This window comes from Mustela erminea, chromosome 19 (assembly GCF_009829155.1).
Source record: "Mustela erminea isolate mMusErm1 chromosome 19, mMusErm1.Pri, whole genome shotgun sequence".
Taxonomy (NCBI): domain Eukaryota; kingdom Metazoa; phylum Chordata; class Mammalia; order Carnivora; family Mustelidae; genus Mustela; species Mustela erminea.
Window position 1 is genome coordinate 34,732,582 of NC_045632.1, and position 20,801 is coordinate 34,753,382.

Below are 20,801 nucleotides of genomic sequence, written 5' to 3' on the forward strand. Positions count from 1 at the left end.
GCTCTGGGTCTTGGTCCTGCCCTTCCTGCCTCTGGGGATCCCCACACTTCCTCATTCCCACCCCACCCTGCTCAAATATACCCTTTCTGCAAGGCTGGCCTGGACCAGACTGCAAACAGAACGTCCTTTTCCCTCCTCCTGTGCTCCTGTTTCTATCCTATTCAAAGCAGAGCATGGGGCTCAGTCTGATCATTCATTCGCTTGCTTTTACAACAGTCATTCACTGAGTACCTTCTGTGCTTCTGTGCATTAGGAATATAGCAAAGGACAATACAGACAAAAATCAATCTTTCTGGAGCTTACAATCTAACAGGGGAACAGACAATGAAAATCAATGCATCAGGAAACCGCATGTGGTATATCTGAGAGTAAGTACTAGAGAGAAAAATCACGGGAAAGAGGATAGAGGCAGCTGGAATGTGGCCAGAGAAAGTCTTCCTGAGAACGTAGCATTTGAACAAAGGCCCAGATGGGGACTGGGAAGTATCGTAGATTGAATGGTGGCCCCCAGAATATATGTCCACATCTGAGGGTTTTTGCAGAACTGTTAGAGAAAAAATTTCTGTTGTTGGGCCACCAAGTTTGTGGCAACCCATTAGAGCAGCCCTAGGAGACGAATACAGGATATAAATCGTGTGGGAACCTGGGGAAGAATGTTCCAGGAAGAGAGAATCTCGAGGACAAAGACTCTGAGGCAGGGGCCAGGCTTGGTGGGTTTATGAAAGACCAAGGGGCCGGAGCAGTGGGAGCACACTGAATGGGGGAGCTCAGTGGGAGGTGAGGGCAGAGGTTTAGAGGACTTGATCATGAGATCATGTAGGGCCTTCTTGGCTTTTACCTTGAGTGAGGTGGAGCCAAGAGAAGGTTGGAGCAGAGGCGTGACATGACTGACTTACAGTTTAAATACAGAAACGAATAAATGAATCCACAGCAGCCAACCCCGTCACATCCCAATTACATCTATGTCTGTTATGCTGCTGGACTGTGAGCAACCTGAGGATAGAGCCTGTGTTTTAACATTTTTTGCATCCCTGTAAAACATTTTTTACACCCCTAATGCCTGTCCTGGCTCTTCTTGGCCTACGAATCAATACAAAATGACCAAAAAATAGGCAAAAGGAAAATTCAAGTTTAGCAAACATAGAAAGAGACCAGCTCAGTTGCATTCCTTGGTATTCATCCAAGAGAAATGAAAGCATGGCTCCACAAAGGACTTGCCTATGAATGTTCGCAGCAGCTTTATTCATAAATAAAAACTTAAGCAGCCCAGGTTTTCATCAACAGGAGAATGGATATTTGTGTACCCATACAATGGGTACCATACAATGGATATTCAACACACTAAAGATAAAGCAATGGATGTTGGATTTATCCCACACTACTCAATATCACAATTAACTACTGCCATGACGTAGATCAGTCTCACAGAAATAATATGGAATGAAAGAAGCCAGACGCAAATAAGTTCAACCTGTCTGACCCCATTTATAGGAAGTTGCAGAACAGACCAAACTAATCTGTGAGGAAAGCACAAGAACCATGATTGCCTCTGGAGGATGGGGCAGAGACTGACTAGGTAGGGACAAGAAGAAATCTTCTGGGGGTCACATTCTGTATCATGATAGAGATCTGGGTTACACAAATGTATGCACTGACACAATGAATCAAATGATACACTTAAGATTTTTGCCTTACTGGGGTGCCCGGGTGGCTCAGTCGGTTGAGCATCTGCCTCTTGATTTTGGCTCAGGGTCTTGATCTCAGGGTCCTGGGATGGATCCCCATGTCAGGCTCTGTGCACAGCATGGGATCTGCTTGTCCTTCTCCACCTGTTCCTTCTCTATGCTCTCTCTCTCTCTCAAATAAAATCTTTAAAAAAAAAAAAAAGATTTTTGCATCACCCATGTGTATATTTTATATAAAGTGGAAAAAAAGAATCATAAGCAAATACTGAACTCCAGTTAATGATACACATGTTCCAGTGTTTAGAGATGAAGTATACTGATTTCTGTAACTTACTCTGAAATGTGTCCAAAAAAAACAAGAATTGGGGACACCTGGGTGGCTCAATCCTTAAGTGTCTGCCTTCGGCTCAGGTTGTGATCCCAGGGTCCTGGGATCAAGCTCCATATGGGACTCCCTGCTCCCTGCTTCTCTCTGTCCCACTCCCCCTGCTTGTGTTCCCTCTCTCACTGTGTCTCTCTATCAAATAAATAAATAAAATCTTTAAAAAAAAATAAGAATCGATGGATGGATAGATCAATGTGTGCTAAAGCAAGTCTGGTAAAATGTTAATCACCAACCTACGTGGTGGGTAGGGCCACCCTCCTTGTACAATTCTTTCTACTTTTTCATATGCTGAAATTTTCATAATAAGATGGTTCTGGGGGCAAGGAGGCTCAATGGTCAGGAATGTGCCAATTATGAGATTCTATCTTCCACATATTGGATCAAAACACAATAAGACTCTATCTTCCAAGCACTGGATTGCCAAAAGTGTTCAAGTCTAGTGATACTCAGTGTCCGCAGGGGTGTGGGGATTCTCATATACTCTATTGGCCTGGATGCCCCCACGAGCTTCCTTCCTGTCCCCTTCCTTCCCTGAGTAGCTGGTCCTTTACATGCAATGTATACAGTGTTGTATCCTGTTTTCTCATCAGCATTAGATTATCAACATTCTCCAATTTCTTTAAACAGTCTTTGTAAACACTGTACTTAAAAGAAAAGAGGCATTGCAGGATTTGGGTGTTTGGGTTTGTTTGGTTTGGTTTTTGATGATGACACAGTTCATTGTAGAAAAATTAGAATATACAGAAAAGAACAAAGAAGAAAATAAAAATCCCCGAAAACCTCCCACTCTGACGTTTTATTGGCCCCCTCTCTGCCCCTTCTGTGCATATGTCTGGATTCACACATTCACACAGAGTTTTATGTTTGTGTGCATTTGAACAAAATTGGGATCCTATAGGACATTGTGTTTTATTACTTGATTTTCTTAAAATTCGCTGGGATGTGGTTTTCCAGGCTGCCTGGTTCTTTAATGAGGAACCGCATGATTTTTCCATTGTTGGAAAATGGAAGGTAGGGTCAGCCTAGTACTTGCTGTGCCCTTGGGGAGCCCCGGGCAGGGACAGGCCCACCGACCCAGCTTTTAGAGGCATGCAGGCTCCTGGGGTCCAAGGGCCTGGCACAAGCACCCACTGATTCTGGGAGGGGCACTCCCATCCCCCTGGCCCCTGGCCTGGCAGTCGCAGCAGCCCCTGCCACCCACCGCCAGGCTCCGCTGGGAGCCAAGCCCATAATCGCTGTCCCCTCAGGGTTCCGCTGCCTGTCCTGGCTTGTCCTCCCTGTCCTGAGCTGCCCTGGCTGGGCCCCGAGTCCCCCTGAGGACTGTGGGAAGAGCCGGGAATCTGGGGCCAGCCGTCAAGGAGTCTTGCTTCAGTGAGGCTCCTGGCCCAAGAAGCAGCCTCTGTCCAGCCCTCAGCCTAGAGGAAACCCCTGCGCCCCAGGCCTCATTGTATTGTCAGGATGTCCCGTTTCCTGACCGCCTAACCTATTTATGGGCCACAATGACTGCTTCCCTGGGGAGGCCCCTACTGTACTTGGGCCCATCCTCTTTGGGCCTCTGGACCTGGCCCATGTGTCATATCCTAGACCTAGCCTGGGTTTGCCCTGGGACAAGGACAGTAAATGGGTGTCACCTCAGATGCTGATTCAGTAGCTCGATGGGGCCTACCAGGGGCAGGGTGAAGATTGAGGCTCTATCTGGACTCAGCAAGAGAGAATATGACAGTCCATCTGCTGTGACCACTGTATGGTGCTGAACGACATGAGCTTATGGCCTGGAGACAGCAATCCTCTGTTCCGGCCCAGCTTCCCTTCTCATCGCATCTACTTCCCTTCCATGCTCCTCCCCTCTAGCCACAGATTTGCTCTCTTTTGAACATGCCCTGATTTTTTCTGCCCCAGGGCCTTTGTTCGTGTTGCTCCTCTGGCCTCTTACATCCTCCCTCACCCTGAGCGATTACATCACACAAGATTTATCAAATGGGGCATTCAGCCCCAGTGAGCTGTTTAGTTCAGCAGTTCTTACTCAACCTTCAAGGCCGCAATTCTAAGGCTGCCTCTTCTGGAAGGCTCTTTTATGCCCCCAAGATGGGGCCACATAACCCATCCAGCCCTGATACCATTCTAAAGGAGAGACCACTGGATCAATTCTGTGGGTATGGTAGGTCTAGCTCCCTAGAAGCAGAGTCTGAGGTGGGAATTCTTGTTTGAGTCTGAGTAATTTAATGAGAGCTTCAATCCGTAGGAAAGTGAGGGAAACAGACCAGGGCAGAGGCAGACGCCGAGCAAGATATGGTTTCGGAAGAACTCTTGCCTCAACCAGATCCCCCAGGAACTCCAGAGCATGAATGGCACCACAGAATGTGTGGACTCCGGAGGCACAGGGACTAGGCTGCTCTACGCCTGTGGCTGTCATTTCCCATAACCTCCCAGGCATCTCCAGGGAATGCAGTGCCCGTCAGCCAAGGGCAGCCTCTGGACGGGGCTGGGCAGAGAGCAGCCAACAGCATGACAGCTGAGGGGAGGGGCACCAGCCTTGGGATCTGGGTGGTCACGAACAGCACCTGCCTCTGGCAGTGTCCAGCACCCCCACCATGCGTGAGCTGCCCATAGCATGGTGTTTGAGGCACTGCAGAGCTCAGAACTGGGTTCTAGGGAGCACTTAGCATCTGATGAAGCTGAGCCCAGGGCAGGCAGCAGCTTAGGACTGATACTGGCTGAGTCCATGGCCTGAGCCCCAGTGCCTTCTCCTCAGGCCTGGTGTCGACGTCCCTGGGCCCCTTCTTCTGGTTGTGTCCCACCTCCCTCCCCTTGGTTGTGTTACTCAGCCTGGCTCCACGTTGAGCAAGCTCTCTGGGAAGGCCATAGGCCTCTGTGTCGAGGCTGTTCTGGACTTGTCACCAGCCTAGTCTATCTTCCACTCCTCTCTCTGGCCCAGGCATCATCCCTACACAGGTTACCTCCTGACTGGCAAGTAGGATCCCAAATGACACCTCCTCCTGGAAGCCTCCCCAGACTTGCCCAGTCCAGTGGCCTCTCAGCTCCACTCCCCACCCTAAAGACAACTTTGAGATTTACATGATAGAAGATGGTTTGTGCAAAAGCCTAAATATTAGAAGCTTCAAAATAGTCTTTCTAAAAGGAGGTTTTTGTTGTTGTTGTTGTTTTGTTTTTTTTACATCACTCATTTCTCCAACCATGCCTCCACAGAGACAGACCTGCTGTAGTGATACAAGCTTGTGAAGCTGGCCTGCCTGGGTTGTGGTGGCCATGCCGGCTCATGATGGCCTGTTTCGGGGGGTGGCAGCAGTGTCTCTATAGTCCTCGGATACCCTCAGTGTAGTGTTAGTCGGTTATCACAGGCTTGGGTGGGTGGCCACTGTTGACAGGCTGCATGACGCAAAGTGAGTGTATGTACTGGTCTCAGCTTTGCCTTTCTATGCTCATTGTGCTTATTTGAAATCAAGGTCTTTAATGTTCAAAAATAAGGTTAATTCTGGAAATGGGGACTAAATGATAACAAATCTATACTTTATGAGCCCATTTAACACCCTACAACCTGAACCAGGACCAGACACTTAGTACATACCAGTGGATGGCTGGCTGGATGGATAGTTGGGTAGTTAGGTAGATGGGAGTGTGGGTTGGTGAGTGGTGGATGGATGGATGGGTGGATGGTTGGGTAGCTGGCTGTAGTTAGGTGGCTAGGTAGTTGGGTAAATGGGCAGGTGGATGGATGAATGGGCAGATATGAGTGAATGGATAAGTACCTGCTTAAAAATAGAGAAAATGGGGTTCCAAGAGGGAGTACCAGTTGCTCATGGTCACAAATAAATGGCAGAACCAAGATTCCTTACTTATTCTTTTTTTTTTTTAATTTTTTTTTTTAAGTTTTTATTTATTTATTGGACACAGAGAGAGAGAGACCGCAAGTAGGCAGAGAGGCAGGCGGGGGGCGGGGGGAAGCAGGCTCCCCTCTGAGCAGAGAGCCAGATGCGGGGCTCGATCCCAGGACCCTGAGATCACGACCTGAGCCGAAGGCAGAGGCTTAACCCCCTGAGCCACCCAGGCGCCCCTTCCTTACTTATTCTTAGGGCACCCCAAGCCCACAATTGGAGAGGCATATTAGTATAGAGGGAGGAGGCGATAAGGACTCACAGGTCTCTGGAGAAGAGGAGAGGTGAACTTGCTGCTTCCTGCCCCCTGGTGGTGGTGGTCAGGTCTCCAGCCTCTCAGGGACCTCGGTCAGCCAGGTGACAGTGGTGTTTACACTGGGATGAGACGGTCAGGGTTCAGAGACGGGGTCTAAGGAAGGGCAGGGTCCCTTTGGGCAACCTAGGGGAGGAGAGGGTCCATGCCCAGAAAAGGGGTAGGGGCTTAAGGGGTGTCCAGAAGCCTCACTCAGCATTCCTAGCTTACTGAGAAACTTATTTGGGGACGGCAGGGAAACTGTGGTAGGGTTCAGGCCAGGCAGAAGACAGAGAGGAAGGGGAATGCGCCTGTATTGCTAGCTCCTCCAGGAACTCATTCAGTTCATGCTTGGAGGAAGGAAGAGAGAAAAACAGGCCATCACATAGACCACCAGGCAGGAAGCTGGAATCCCAGCTCTGCCCCAGGTGTGCCTTGAAATCTTGGGCACAATCACCAGGCTTCAGGAGTTGCCTCAAGGGTTGGTCTGAGGACAGCCAATATCCAGGGAGCTCAGGGACACGTTTCTGCCTTTCCTACCTTGGCTTCTGTGATCCTCCTATCAGCCCTATTAGGGAAGCAGAGCAGGTGTCATGCCCACATCTCAGATGATAAGATTGACGCTCTGGGTGGTGAGCTCAGGCTTGCCTCCTTCCCCCACTGATGCACTGTCTCTCCCATACCCATGGCTACGCGTGGTGATAGCTGAGCGCCTCCATTTTCCACCCGCACTTTAGCTGCACCCCAGGCTCTTGCGCGTGTGCATGCATGCACACACAGACACACACACACACACACACACACACACACCCTTCACACCCTGCCCCCTCTGCAGGGCTGCCCTGGGCTCAGCAGAGCTAAGGGTGGGAGCCGGGAGTAGAGCATGGTTTTTCCAGCTGCTAGGCTGCTTCTGCCAGAAAGTGAGGGAGGAAGGAATGGGAGGGGAGTGAGTTGGGGGTGGAGAGTGAAGTGGGGGTAGGCGGCACTGGCTGCCTATTCTATGGAAGGATCAGTTTTTCCCTGGAAACACTCAGTGGAGTCCTGCCTTCCACCCTCTCTCTTCCTGGAATGAAGGCTTGGGATGGAGAGAAGGTCCCAAGGCCCACCTGGCTGCACTCACAGTCACACCACCGGCCCAGCGTGGACTCCAGAGCCCCAGCGCCCACCCCAGCAACGAACCCAGGCTCCTAAAGACACTCTGCCTCATGGAGGGACACTGAGGCAGATGATGTGAAAACCACCTCCCTCCACAACTCAGTTCTGTCAACCCAGTGGAACACAGTTCAGTCCATGACTTCCGAGGGATCATGGCGACCAGTCCCCTGCCTCGGGAATGCCAGGGGTCCAGGGCAGGGCCACCTCCCTTGCAGGCCTGCTGTGTTGTGTAATCAAGGAGTTGCTGCTTATGTCCAACCAGATCATTCCCATTTCCTTCTCTGTGAGCTGGAGAACACACTGGGCCCTGCTTTGTCCCTGCCTCCCTCCCTGGCCAGTGAGACCTAGGCTGGCGGTGCTGGGTGTGGGGGACATGGGCAGTGGAAGCTCTAGGCCAGAAAGGACTGGAGAAAGTCCTCTGGCTTCTGGCTCCTTCGAGTGGCTATGGCCTAGATCCCTCTCCCTCGCTCTCACTCCCTCCCTGCCTCCTTCATTCTGGCCTCCGTGTGTACTCCCTGGGTCCTCACCCAGCATCTCCTCCCTGGATGCCTGTCTTTTTATGCCAGATCTCACTTTCTCTTTCCCTGCCTTTTCTTTAGCTTTCTTGCTCCCTTCTCCCTCTCATTTCTCTGTTGGGGCAGTGGCCTGGCCATGTCCTCACCAGCCCTGCTGGCTCCTCTCCCACCTCCCCTGCTCCTGGACGCCTCTCCTGGCTTCTCTCTTCCCTCTCAGTCCCAGACCCTGGGGAGGACCCATTGGCTTCCTGATAAAGTCCTTTCTCTGTCGCCAGACTTGTTGGCCCTGTGCACCCCCCTTTCCTCCCGCCACCCCCCACCCCGCCCCTCGCCAAGAGCCTCCACCCACTCCAGGCACATCTCCGCCGCAGGCTCGTCCTTCCTCTGGGTCTTTGCACTTGTCCCCTTCACCTGGAAAGCCATGTGCCTGCCCAACTCACTTCCTGACTGGGAGCGCTCCCCACTCCCTGGCCTTTCACAGCTCAGCTCTCTCTGAAGGCAGGTGTCCGCCCAGCACAGAACGTCAAAGCTGCCGTCTGTCTGAGAGACCTGGTGTGGGTGAAGGGTGGGAGATCCTGGGAAAACGCTAGCCAGGAGGAATCCCTCACTGACCCCAGGGGAGGCCAGTTGAGGCGGAACTCCAGAATAACAGAGCTGGGGTGGAGGTTCCAAAATCACAAGCCCAGACCTTTCACTTGACAGCTGGTGAGCCAGGGCTCCCTCTGTGGGGCTCCACACAGGTACCCCCAGACCCAGCAGTGCACAGCTCCTTGCTCTTGGGGCGCTGCTGGCTGATCAGTGCCACCCCAGCAGGCAGCCCTGGGGCCCCGGCAGACTGTAAATCACTACCATTGTCTGCCTGCCCCCAGTCGCGCCCATACTTTAAAAGGGAAGGACAAGAATCTCCCCATACTGGCCCCTCCGCCCGCCAGTCAAGAGGCTGGTGCAGCAGAAGAGAAAAGGGGTCTTTATGCCCACGGGCAGGAGGGCACCACATCCCCGCCCAGTCCCCCCACAGTGCCCTCTGGTGAAAGGCGCCTTTGTGAAGCCTCCGAGACTGGCTGGAGCAGACACGCAGCCCACCCCAAGCAGGAGGCGGTGGCAGGCAGCTGGGGTCAGAGGCCACGGTTGGGGAGGCCTCGGGGCCCAAGGACCTGAGGAAGAGACTGAGCAGTGGCAGGAAAAGAGAAAGGACACTCTCCCACTGCAGCACTCGGAAGTGGTCTCACAGCTGCCACGTCCTGTGTTCACACAGGCCCTGACCTTCCACAGCTGCCCAGGGGCAACTTCCTGTGGCCCCATCACGGGGGAGGCCCGGCCTCCCTGCCTCCTCCCAGATGGCTTTCTCACCTGCTCTAGCCCTCAGCCACTCACACTTCCAGGTTTCTGAACAGCTGGCCACCCTGGAGGACCTAGAATGTTCTTCCCCAGGAGACCGTCCCGCTGGCTGCCATCACAGAGAGCCCGCTCTCACGGCTCCCCACTCTACCTGCCCTTCCCCACCTGCTGGCCCTCTAGCTGATCTCGTCCCTTGTCCTTTGCTGCGATGCAATTTCTGTCAGTCTCCCATCTAGAAGGTAAGCTCCGTGAGAGCACTTCTGCTCATTACTTTCCTTTATCTTGCCCCCAAGCCTGACCCACAGTGGGAGCAGGCTGCATATTTCTAGGAGAGAATGAAGAGATCATTTCCTTTCATTTACCCTTCCTCCTACCCTGAGAGGGAGGCACAGGGGTTCTCTGTACTGAGACTGAGGCCTCTTTCTTAAAGCTAGGCACTGAAAAAGAGGTAGAATTGGGATTCCTAGTCAAGGCTGGCTGAGCCCCAAAGCCGTGCTTGTAACTGCTCTGCTCCCTGCTTCCCTGTGGCAGGCACCCCGCACACACCGGGCCCCCTGCCTGGCAGGATCCCAAGGACAGAAGGGCTTAGCCCTTAGGGAATGTTCTTGAGGATGCCCTTGGGAAGCAGCTCTGGAGTTCCTGTAGACCCATCCCTCCCTTGCAGGCTGGATGGGATCCAGTGTGGGGTCCTCGGGCAGAGTGCCCTCCCTGTGAGAACAGGGAGCAGTTTGAAGGCTCTCTACACCTCCCAGCTACAAGTCTGACCCTGCCCAGTAACACATCATGAGGCAGGGCTCCTGCTCCCTCTGGGCCATTAGTGCCCCCCCACACACACACCCAGGGGCGCTAACACCTGCCTGGCAGGTGTACCTGTGAAGAGCACAGGTGAAAATCTGCAGGAAAGGGCTCCTGGGACCCAGACAGTAAAGCCCCAGATAAAAACATGACCCTCATCCCATCTGCAAATGCCTGAAGCTGGCAGGAAGCTAGGGGTGGGAAAGATGCCAGAGAAAGGCTCAATCCCCCTCAGCCCTCAGCTGGAGGAAAAGGCTGAGCCAGGGCTGCCAAAGCTGTGAGTCAGCCATCCCTGAAAAAACAGGGAGCCCAGGGCCCGGCACCCTGAAACCCAGACCTCCTCTGTGGGTGGGGAAGGTGGAGAGGGTCTCTCCAGGGAAGAGCAAAGGAGCAAAGCCACCCAGCCAGGAGCCATCAGAATCTGTCTCTTCTGAGCCTGGTCCAAGGACCTGGAGCAATGCTGGCAGCACCTGCTGGACCACAATGGTCCCTGGGAAGGAGCTTCCTGACAAAGGCCACATGGGGTAGACTGTACCCTCCCCGCAGACTGCTGCCCTGTGCCCACAAGCCCACAGTGCACTCTCTGCCCAGGCCCCTCTCAGCCAGGGACAGGGCCTTAGGGAACAGCAAGACAGCCCCTTCACTGTGCAGATAGGGTATCACCCCAGTAAGGGGTCCCACAACCAGCCAGCAGCCAAGTTGAGACCCAACACCTGGCACTTGGTTCTGCCTTGAGGACAAGTCACTCTAGTGCAGCTGCCCCTCTTGGAGCCAGGTTGGATGCTCTGGCACAGGCAGGCTCTGACTCCAGAGTGAAGATCCCATTCAGTGCCCCCCGGCTCACCCCATCTTTCTCCCCACCCCCACCCCTACTCACAATCCAGCCACACGGAACATCCTGCAGGTCCCCAAACTGGCTAGGCTCTCCAGCCTCCAGGCCTCTGCCCACGCCGTTCCTTCTGCCTGGAAAGTCATTGCTTTTTCCTTTCCCTGTACCACTCTACTCCTCTCAGTGTAGACAGTAGATGTGGATTCCTCCAAGAAGTGCTCCCTCTCCTTCTGCTTACTCTGGATTCCTACCCACCATAGAGGCCACTCTGAAGGGCTGTGGTTCAGCTCTGGCTCCTAGTGCCAAGGCCTGTACACAGCACGACTCAGGGTTTACTCGGTGAGGGGCCTGCAGATGAAGGGGGATGAGCTCCCTGTGCTGGACCCTCTCTAGGATGTCGGTGCGGGGGTGCTTTCTCCTCCCTCTCTGGCTTCCCTCCACTGACCACTTTGGTAGCTGGGGCGATTTCGGGGGGTGGGAAGGGCTGTGAGAGGGCGGGGTCACTCTCCCCCATGCTATCTTGGTTGCCTTGCCTTTGGAAGGGCCCAATCCACCCCTGCTCTGTTGGCCCCATTTCTCACTTTGGCTTCCTGAGCCCCTGCTGCCAACTGTCCCCCCACCTCTGTACTTCTGTGTTCAAATCCCAGGCATAGGAATTTGAAGGCTGAGTCCTGCCAGAAGCCCAAGGCTGGTCGACAATTCAGGGAGCCAGTGATTCACTCAAAAGTCTATTCATTCCTTCAAAAGATGTGCCTTGAGCCCCAGACCTGTGCCAGGCCCCATCCTAGGTCCTGGGGATACAGCTGGGAAAACGGTCGTGGGCCCTGCCTCTCAGGGCTTACAGGTCACTGTGCTCCTCCTTCCTCCCTGAGCTTCTGGGAACCTTTGCCTTCCTCCCTTGAAGATTTCGTCCCTTCTCCTCTTTATGAAACCCCGCTGGCGCCCTCTGTGAAGACAGACACACTGCTGGGGCCCTAGAGAGAGGCCAGCCCTGATGATCCCAGTGGGTCCTTTCCTGAGCATGTCTATCCGTTCTCAGTGGATCCCCGTCACAGCCCTGTGAAGTGCCTATCACTATTGTAATTCTTATTTCTGTAAAATGGGAAGGCTCAGGGAGGCCAATTTTATGGCCTGAGTTCACAGGGCGGGTCAGAACCAGGGTTCAAGGCCACACGGGCATGTCCTAGAGGGAAGGGCATAACCTCTGACCACTTGGCTCTTCCCTGCCCAGAGTGCTCTTATCTGTTCATCTCCTTGCCCTGTAGTGACCCCACGGGCAAGAAGGGTAGGTGCCACCAGAGAGTATGGTCTCCATCAAACTTGCTTTCTGCTGGGAGGGAGGTGCTGAAGAGTTCTGCCTAGAAAAGGAGTGGGCAGTGACCACAGGCTTCCCAGCCGGCTCAGTCCCTTATGGGCAGCTACCCTGCAGCCCCTGTCTCTGTCACAGGGACCTCATTTCCCTCCCCACTGTTGCCAGTGGCACAGGGGGCCAATCCAGATTACACTCAGGACACTAGCTCCATGTTCCGCATCCCTCATCACTGGCCTGTCTCCTCCCTGGCCTGTCATCGTCCTCTACAACCCTGGTCTCAGGGAGGACCGTGTCCTGCTCCCCAACACCCCCTGCAATTAATCATCCGGGCTGCCCTCCCAGTCAGGCCCAGCTTTGGCCCCTCCAACCCACCCTGCTGCCAGGCCCCAACACAACCATCCGTGTCTCCTGGTCAGAAGCCAGTGACCAACTCAAAATAACTATTACCCTTCCCTCCAACACAACTGTCTTTGCTGAGGAGGACAACAGCTGCAAGGGATTAGGGGTGGGGAACAGAAGCAGAGAGCCCCCCACCCTCAGCCCTATACCCAGGCCCAGACCCATAGAGCTGGAGGCTGAGGTAATGGATTCAGGGCCAAAGAGGCTGCCTACTCCAGTGTCTGGGGCTGCCTTCCCTCCCCCAGTAAAGTCCTCCTCCCCGGCAGCAGGAAGCATGAGGGGGGCTGGAGGACTGAGGCCTCCCCCAGCCTAGGACCCTAGCCAGGCCCACCTCCAAGCCTGAGGTTGCTGCCCAGTCAGGAAGAAGGAACTGCACGCTCTTTCTACAATAGGAAGCCCAGTGACCCACTCTGGGCCTTTGCTCCTGCTGTTCCCTGCGGATTGCTCTTCCCTTTATGCCCAGTGTCCATGCCTCCTAACCCCTCAAAGTCCTCCTCCAGAATTACAGCCTCTACCTGACCACAGACCGTCTCTAAGTTTCTCACAGGACAGATACCTGGGAAGGATGACACACCATTGAAATGGCAGAAGCACCCTCCGCTGGAGGGGATGGGGAACTCTCCTGGACCCCACTGGTGAAATGGACTGACCAGGCCTCACTCTGAGCAATGACCTGTCACCCTGGGCAAGCTCAGGCGGAAGGACCTGGGGAGGCATCTATGGGCTGAGGCGGGCCCAGAGACAGCTGGGAGCTGAGTCCCCAAGGCAAGGTTCTATCACTGCAGTGCCCGCCCTAGGCACGTCTTAACAGAAACAGGGTGCTCCCTACCTTGCAGGCTGCTGCCTTTCTCTCAGAGTGGCTCCTCTGTGCCAGAGCTGGACTCAGGCTGCGGGAACTCGCCATCTTGCCCAGGGTCCACTCTCCGCCCACTCCCACCTGCCGGCTCCTCCCACCTGCCGGCTCCTCCCACCTGCCGGCTCCTCCCACCTGCCGGCTCCTCCCACCTGCCGGCTCCTCCCTCGAGCTGCACACCCCTTCTTCCCAGCCATCCCTTTCCTAAGGCGGCCTGATCCTTGCTTTCTCTCTCCAGGTTTTGATCACAAGGGCTGTCAAAGCCACGTTAAGAGACCCCCCCACACACACCCTACACAAACAGGAGAACGGGCATTTCCTCACGGACCTTCACCTGGTGGGCGGCACGTTTCCTCCTGCCCTGCTCTCCCTTCCACGCCTTCCCTGCTTCTCCCTCTTCTTCCCTGTCTTCCAGCTTCGAAGACAATCTTACATTACAAGGATTTTTGGTAAACCACCTGATACACTGCCATACTTTTTGGAACTGAGATGAGATATATGTTGGCAAGTAAATAAATATCTGCTCTGTCCCTTGCATTAATCTTTTGCTACCCTTGCTTGAAGGCCTTTGGGGTTTGAGAAGGGGGCAGCTCAGGGAAGGGGTAGGTACTAAGGGTGGATGGGCCAGCTATGCTTCTGTCACCTGTGTCCTGTGTCGCTTAGGTTTGGGTAATCTATTGCTACCTAGGGAACCATCCCAGAACTTCCTGGCTTAAAACCACCACTGTTTTATTTGCTCGTGGTTCCTGCACCTTGGCTGAGCTCTCCGGGCAGTTCCCGGCTGGTCTTGCTGGGAGCCACCTGATACCCTCATTCAGCTAGAAACTGAGGCCACGCTTCTTCACAGAGGTGGCCTCCCATTCAGTACTCATCTGGGTGTACTGAATGGGTGATGTACTGGGTGATGTACTGGGTGATGGCTCCAGCAGAGTAGCCAAGAGCCAAGCGTGTTTCCAATAGTAAAAATGCAGAAGCTGCTAGGCCTGCTGAAGGCTTTGGCTCAGAAAAGGCACAGCATCACTTCTGCCACACCCCATAGTTAAAGCAAGTCACAGGGCGGGCAGTACACAAGGTGTTCAGTACCAGGAGGCAACATTCATTGCAGGCAACATTCATTCACAGGCTGTCATAACACACGGTGACACGTTGGAAGCAATACGTGGAAGATGGCAACAATGGTAATCTGGGGTGGTGGGACTGTGGGGGCTTTGAAATTCTCTATTTTTACATTTGAAAAAAGACAAGAAATAAAGGAGAGACTGAGAGGAGGCTTCCAGTTCACTGCTCTGGCTGGAGCTGTCCCAGGCAGCTGTCACGGCAAGTGCCCTTGATTCCCAGGAAGTTGGGACCTTCTGCCTGGTGGGGCCCTAAGAGGGCAGGGAAGCTGTTGCTGATGCCAGGGCCTATCCCTCTGGAAAATGAGCTTTCATTGGAAAATGGGCTGGGCCTTCGTTTACAACAGGCCTGAAATTTAGGCTTGAGACATCATGTGTGAATGCGGTTCACAGTGGCCGAGGTATCCACCCAGGAGTGAAAGAAAATGACGCTCATCACTCACCATGCAATTCAGAACATGGGTCCCATTTCCAAGGCTCATCACTTAAAAATGCACCCTAGGTGTTAATTAATCCAGTGATCCCTCACTGCTCCAGGGGTGGTCCAAAGACCAGCAACATTAGCACAACCTGTGGTCTTAGTAGAAATGCAGATTCTAGGGTCTCAACCCAGACCTGCTGAATCAGAACTTGAATTTTAACAAGATCCCCAGGTGATTCTTATGCATAATTACATTTGGGAAACCTGTTCAAATCTGCTCTTAAAAACATGATTATACTACGTTGAACCCCAAAAACATGATTATACTACATTGAACCCCACCCCCGCTTTTTTTTTTTTTAATTTTTCCACCCCCGCTTTTTTTGGTGAAGATAAAATCTTCTTTTGTTTTTTTTTTTTTAAGATTTTATTTATTTATCAGAGAGGGAGAGAGCGAGCACAGGCAGACAGAATGGCAGGCAGAGGCAGAGGGAGAAGCAGGCTCCCTGCCGAGCAAGGAGCCCGATGTGGGACTCGATCCCAGGACGCTGGGATCATGACCTGAGCCGAAGGCAGCTGCTTAACCAACTGAGCCACCCAGGCGTCCCAAATCTTCTTTTGTTTTAATGCAACATTTAAAACAGCATTGTCCAATTAAAATTTCCTTTATCTATCTGCACTGCCTAATATGGCAGCCATTAGCCAGCTGAGAGTACTTGGAATATGGCTAGTACGACAGAACTGAATTTTAAGTTAATTACAGTTTCATTTAAATAGCCATAGGTCACTAATGGTTACTGTATTAGCACAGATTTTAAATCTACTTAGTCTTTTTAAAGGTCTATACACCTAGAAAATTGCAGCCTGGCTCCCTTCATCTTCAGCGGATTTGCAAAACCGTTCTCGTTGCAGTGTGATGTCATGATGTCAGAAGAAATATGTATTTTGGTGCTTGACCCCAGTTCCTGGCCAGAACTCCTAAAGCCTTGGTAATTTCCTATGCCACAAAGTTGCTAAGGAGCATCTTTTCTAATATCTGGTCTTTGACCTTGGTTTCTGACACAGAGCTCCTAAATCCCTTGGAGTTTCCTGGGTGACAGGAGTGTCTTTTGTTCTAATAAAGTGACTCCTGGCACGCTCCTGGGCAGCTTCAGCACAGGGTCTAGTGCCCTGAACCACCAGGCATGGTCAGAAGCTTGGAGCTCTCAGGGGCCCCTCCCCACACCGATCCCCTAGGGAGGGGAGAGGGGCTGGAGATTAAGTTAGCTTCCATGATAAGGCTTCCATAAACATCCCTAAAGTACAGGGGTTTGGAGAACTTTCAGCTGCTGGTGCCTCTGAGGTTCACAGAGTCCACAGCAGGAGGGGAGGGCAGTAGCCAGCATGGGTTCCCCATACCATGGAGCTCAGCCTTGAGCTCTGGGGGTTGGGGGGTGCCCCAAAGTACCCTTCAGGCCTCAGGGGCTTCCTTGGGCAAGTGGGGCACAATGGGACAGCTGATATCCAATTCTCACATCAAAGGCTAGTAATCCCTCTGGGGTTTGGCTCCATAATTTATCTTGAGATTCTTCATTTCCCATATTTGAGGTTGCTGGGATCTCCTGGGGCCAGGGCAGGAGCTGTGGTGTAGAGCATCTCCCGTCCACACCCCTCTGCCAGCACACCAACCAACATGAGCACAAACTCTGGGAATGAATCTGTGCTCCCTGTAGTTATTACACAGGAATCTCAGAAACGCCTGTTCACTGGGGAAATGAGTCAAGGCCATATATGTGACTGGCCAGAAACGTTATGTAGGTACCTCTGTCTCCAGTAAAACGGGGCCTAAGAATTTGACAGGCCCAGCCACCTGAGACCTGCAGAGGGTTTCCTTGTGACCCTGCTTTCCCATTGGATTCCCTGCCACACACGTTCCTGTTCCCCAAGGAAATGCATCTGAAAAGAGCAAAGAGACACCAGGTCAAGCTTTCAGAACAGGTAGCACAAATCTTTCTCACATGCTTAGTAGGCAATGTCCTACATGTGGTCTGGGTTGGGCTTCAGAGCAGCACCCGGCTGGGAACCAGCCGCGAGGGATGGAGATCTACAGCTCTGCGCTCTCTCAGGTGGCAGTCCTTGGCAGTCACCAGGAACCTGTCATGCTGGCTTTGGTAGGTTTCCAACATCAAGAAAAGAGGCTTGGAAGGATTCTGTTCTTCAGACTTCAAGTGAACATGAGAGCCGTCTTGGAAGGCCCCTTCCAAAGGCGCCTAACGCTATTGCCTGCATCCCCGCCCAACTACTGGGAGGGTTCACGACTGAAGACATTGTGGGGGGGGGGGGGACGCAAGTGACAGAGAACTCACAGAAGTCCCTGTTCATCTCTGTCCCCCTCATGCACTGAAACAGCAGAGGCTCCTGATGACATTCTCCACCCCTTAATGAGAGGATCCGGCTGACGTGCTTCCATATCCCACCCCTCGATCACTGTTTTGCTTTGCTTCAGACACCATGGATACCAAGAGGCACAATTTTTCCAAGGCTCGTGCTCCATCCAGCTGTTCAGTGCCTTGTGGATTTATGATCTAGAGGGCCTCTGCCACAGCCCAGAGGCACCGGTGGTTTGCATTATAGGACTCCATATTTCCAGGTTCTGGAAAAGGGGCAGAGATGTGACATACTAGAATTTTGTGTAAAAGGAACTTAAAGCTTGAGGGGTGCTTTGCTTTATGCTTTCCTTCCTTTCCAGCATCCGGCCTTTCCGCACTCAATTCTTGCTCACTCCAACTTGAAGCAGCTTCTCCAGTGACAGAAACACCAAAAATCACCAGGGGAAGATGTTCACATGCAGATTTCTGGGCCAGATTTAGATCAACTGCGGGAGAATCTGCATCTTAATGAGCTGGGCCCCAAGAGCCTGCATTTTAATATTAATAGGCCAGGTCTAAGTAATCTAAATTTGACCTTTTTAAAAATGAGAAATATAATCAGAAGGGTGTATTCAACAGTGCATGTAATTCAGATTGTACTGAAGGAAATATCCGTGTGCAAACAACTGCCCAGGTCAGGAAATAAAGCTCTGGTGGCCCTTTGAAGTCCCTGGCAGCACCTCTCCCATCACTCCTGCCACCCCCCCCCCCCAAAGCAGTCCGCTGCTTTGGAGGTACTCAGTCCCCTGCCTGTCACTAGCGACAGCTGGTCTTCAGTACCTCCAGTGCGCTGTTTGGCTTCTCCGAACATCAGAGAGAAGTGGGCCCATTCCTACCATGTTACATCTCACTTCCTTGCTGTGCACACTGTGTGTGGTGGTTGTGCTCCCTGTGTTGCTACACTTAGCTGCTCTATGTCCCTTTTCATGGCTGTGTTGTGTTCCACAGCTTGAAAACAACACAACTGTTGGGACCCGTCCCCCCCAACCCTGCCCTGTCGTTCATGGGCATCTCTTGCATCCTGGCTCTGAGGTAAGTGTCTCCCTCTGGCCTTTTGTTGAGGAAAGAGCAGGTCAAAGACGTCGAGTGATTTACGAGCCCGACACAGGGGTTCTAGAGCCTGTGAGCTTCTGCCAGCGAGGGGATCACTGTGTCAGCTCCTGCATGTTCGTCTCTGTGCCTTGGTTTCCTCATCTGTAAAATGAGAGTAATAGGGCCTGTTCCTGTGCTGCAAAAATTCAGTAACACAAATGCATGTGAAATAATTAAAACTTCGCCCCTTCAAACATTTTCAGAAATGGAAACTGGGACTTCCATCTTCCTTCATACTCTTTGTGTGCTTTAAACTTCCCATGAGCATGGGCTACTTCTGTGACCTATTAGTGAAACACAGACCTTTACCCCTGCTGGTTCATACTCTTAGCCTCAGTCGCTGAAGGTCCACTAACAAGCATTTGTGAAGTGACAACCAGGCCAGCCCTTGTCACAAAGGCAGAGCTGAGTATGGTCCTCGAGCTCTTTCCAGCAGCCAAGTCTGACCTGGCTCAGCCACCTGGAGGGATTCTCTGACTTCTCACTGCCCTCTACCAAAAGGGCACAGCACAGGAGGCAGGGGGCCACCAACGCCAGGACAGGGATGGCACAGGACTCCAGTCAGGCAACCCAGGTCCTGGTTCCCTCCCTGCCAGTATTTGAGGGGCTAGCCCGTGTCTCTCTGGGCTATGGTGCCCTTAGCAGTAAATGGAGGGACTGAGGGCTAGACAAGGAGAGGACCAAGATCTTTCTCGGTGAATTCCCTGATCCTTGAAGGCTTTTGGCTAAAGCTCCTGGGGTGCTGGGGAAATCAGCTTGGAGGTTGTTCTCTGGCATACCTGTCTTCCTGAGAAGTGCCCCAGGAGGGGGCTGGCCTGGTACAGGGAAAGCATTCAATGGGCCAGTGGCAAATAAGGGATCCATTCTCCACCAAGATGAGTCCTGCTGGGAGTGGTTGCCCGCCTATGCCATCGAGTTCATGACAATTAACGAACTCTCTCGTTTGGAAAGTGATTCCTTCTAACACACACTGTGACTTCCAAGGAGCCTCATAATGCAACTCTGGTTGCTTCAATTTCTATCATCTGAGGTCACTCTGGCCCTAGCACTGTGAAGGAGGCCGCTAACCCTCGCGGCTTGTCCCTTCCTCCTTCCCTCAGCCTCACAACTGGGTGTCGCCATCTTCCTGGTGAGCTGCAAGGCCCCGGGCAAGGGGCGTTGCAGTCATTGGTGCCACAATTCACAGTGGCCTGGGTCCAGTTTAGATAATACATCCCATCACCCTCAACGCCCCCTCACTTCCTCTCGGATGGATATGTAAAGCATCTGGGAAGTCAACAGCTGCCGCCTTCCACCCCAGAGAGGGAGGTGAGGTAATCCCCATACATAGTCCAACAAGTGCCTCAGGGTGAAAGGGGCTCTGTGTGGAGGAGAGTGTGTTACTGTATTTCTCTGGACTTCCAGGAGCACTTTGCTGATGGCCTGGCACTGAAGAGTGACGGAAAGTTAACTGGGGTTTCTCGTCTCCACAAAAGCATCTTTCATTCCACAATAGACCTCAGATTGGAAGGAAGATTTCACTGTACAGTGAGCAGAGACAAGAAACTCTGTTGCAGTCCCTGGCCACCCACTTCTGAGGATTCCAACCGTCATGTGACCCCGAAGGTTCAGGAGACAGGCCCACGGAGTCTAACAATGGCACTGCTAATATGTTTAAGGATGGAGAAGTGGGATGACACTCAGCTGTGACTGGGGTTGGTCCTGGAGGAGGAGGCCCAGTCACCTGTGCGGATGGCCCTCTGTGTGATCCACTGGTGCCTGTCAGAGGGGAGGCATCCATGAGAAAGGTGGTTCCCATCTAATCCTTAGCAGGGAAAGAAAAGGGCAAACTTGTCCTGAGTGACCCAGCTAGGGGTCAGGCCCTCAGGAACTGTGGGAAGTGAAGCTCTGTGAGACATGAGAGGCAGCCCCTTCCCCTCCAGATTCTACCTCCCCAACGCAGCCCTCTGCCCCCGGCTGCCTCTGAGACACGGTGCTTACCCATGGCACACTCTGGAGGAGGAAGACGTGGAAAAATGCTTCTTGCCATTTAACTTCACAGAAGGCAGCAATGGCAACATCAGAGTCAGCGCTGTTTTTACCTCTTGTCGAAGTCAAAATGGCTGGTGCCCACGATTCCAGAGCCATCCCTGTGGAACAGAATTGAATCTGGGGGAGTTCCCTGGGGCGAGCACAGGATCTAGGATGGCCTTCTGTTCTTTCCTTGACTTGGAAATTCTTGTTACATGAATATTACTTTTCAAAATCCTTTTTTTTAATCGTACAAGAATCCTACACGATACAGTAACTATTCTCTCTGGATGCTAGGAGTAGT

The 20,801-nt window shown here is 52.7% G+C and overlaps 1 long non-coding RNA gene across 1 annotated transcript; it reads right to left on the reverse strand.

Annotated features, from left to right (window-relative positions):
• Positions 1 to 1,830: 1,830 nt before the first annotated feature.
• LOC116579682 lies at positions 1,831 to 15,140 on the reverse strand. Its single transcript, XR_004281373.1, has 3 exons — positions 13,428 to 15,140; positions 6,226 to 6,402; positions 1,831 to 1,869 (listed from the first exon to the last, which is right to left on the reverse strand). It is a non-coding gene; the product is annotated as an uncharacterized LOC116579682 (long non-coding RNA).
• Between the last annotated feature and the right edge of the window lie 5,661 nt (positions 15,141 to 20,801).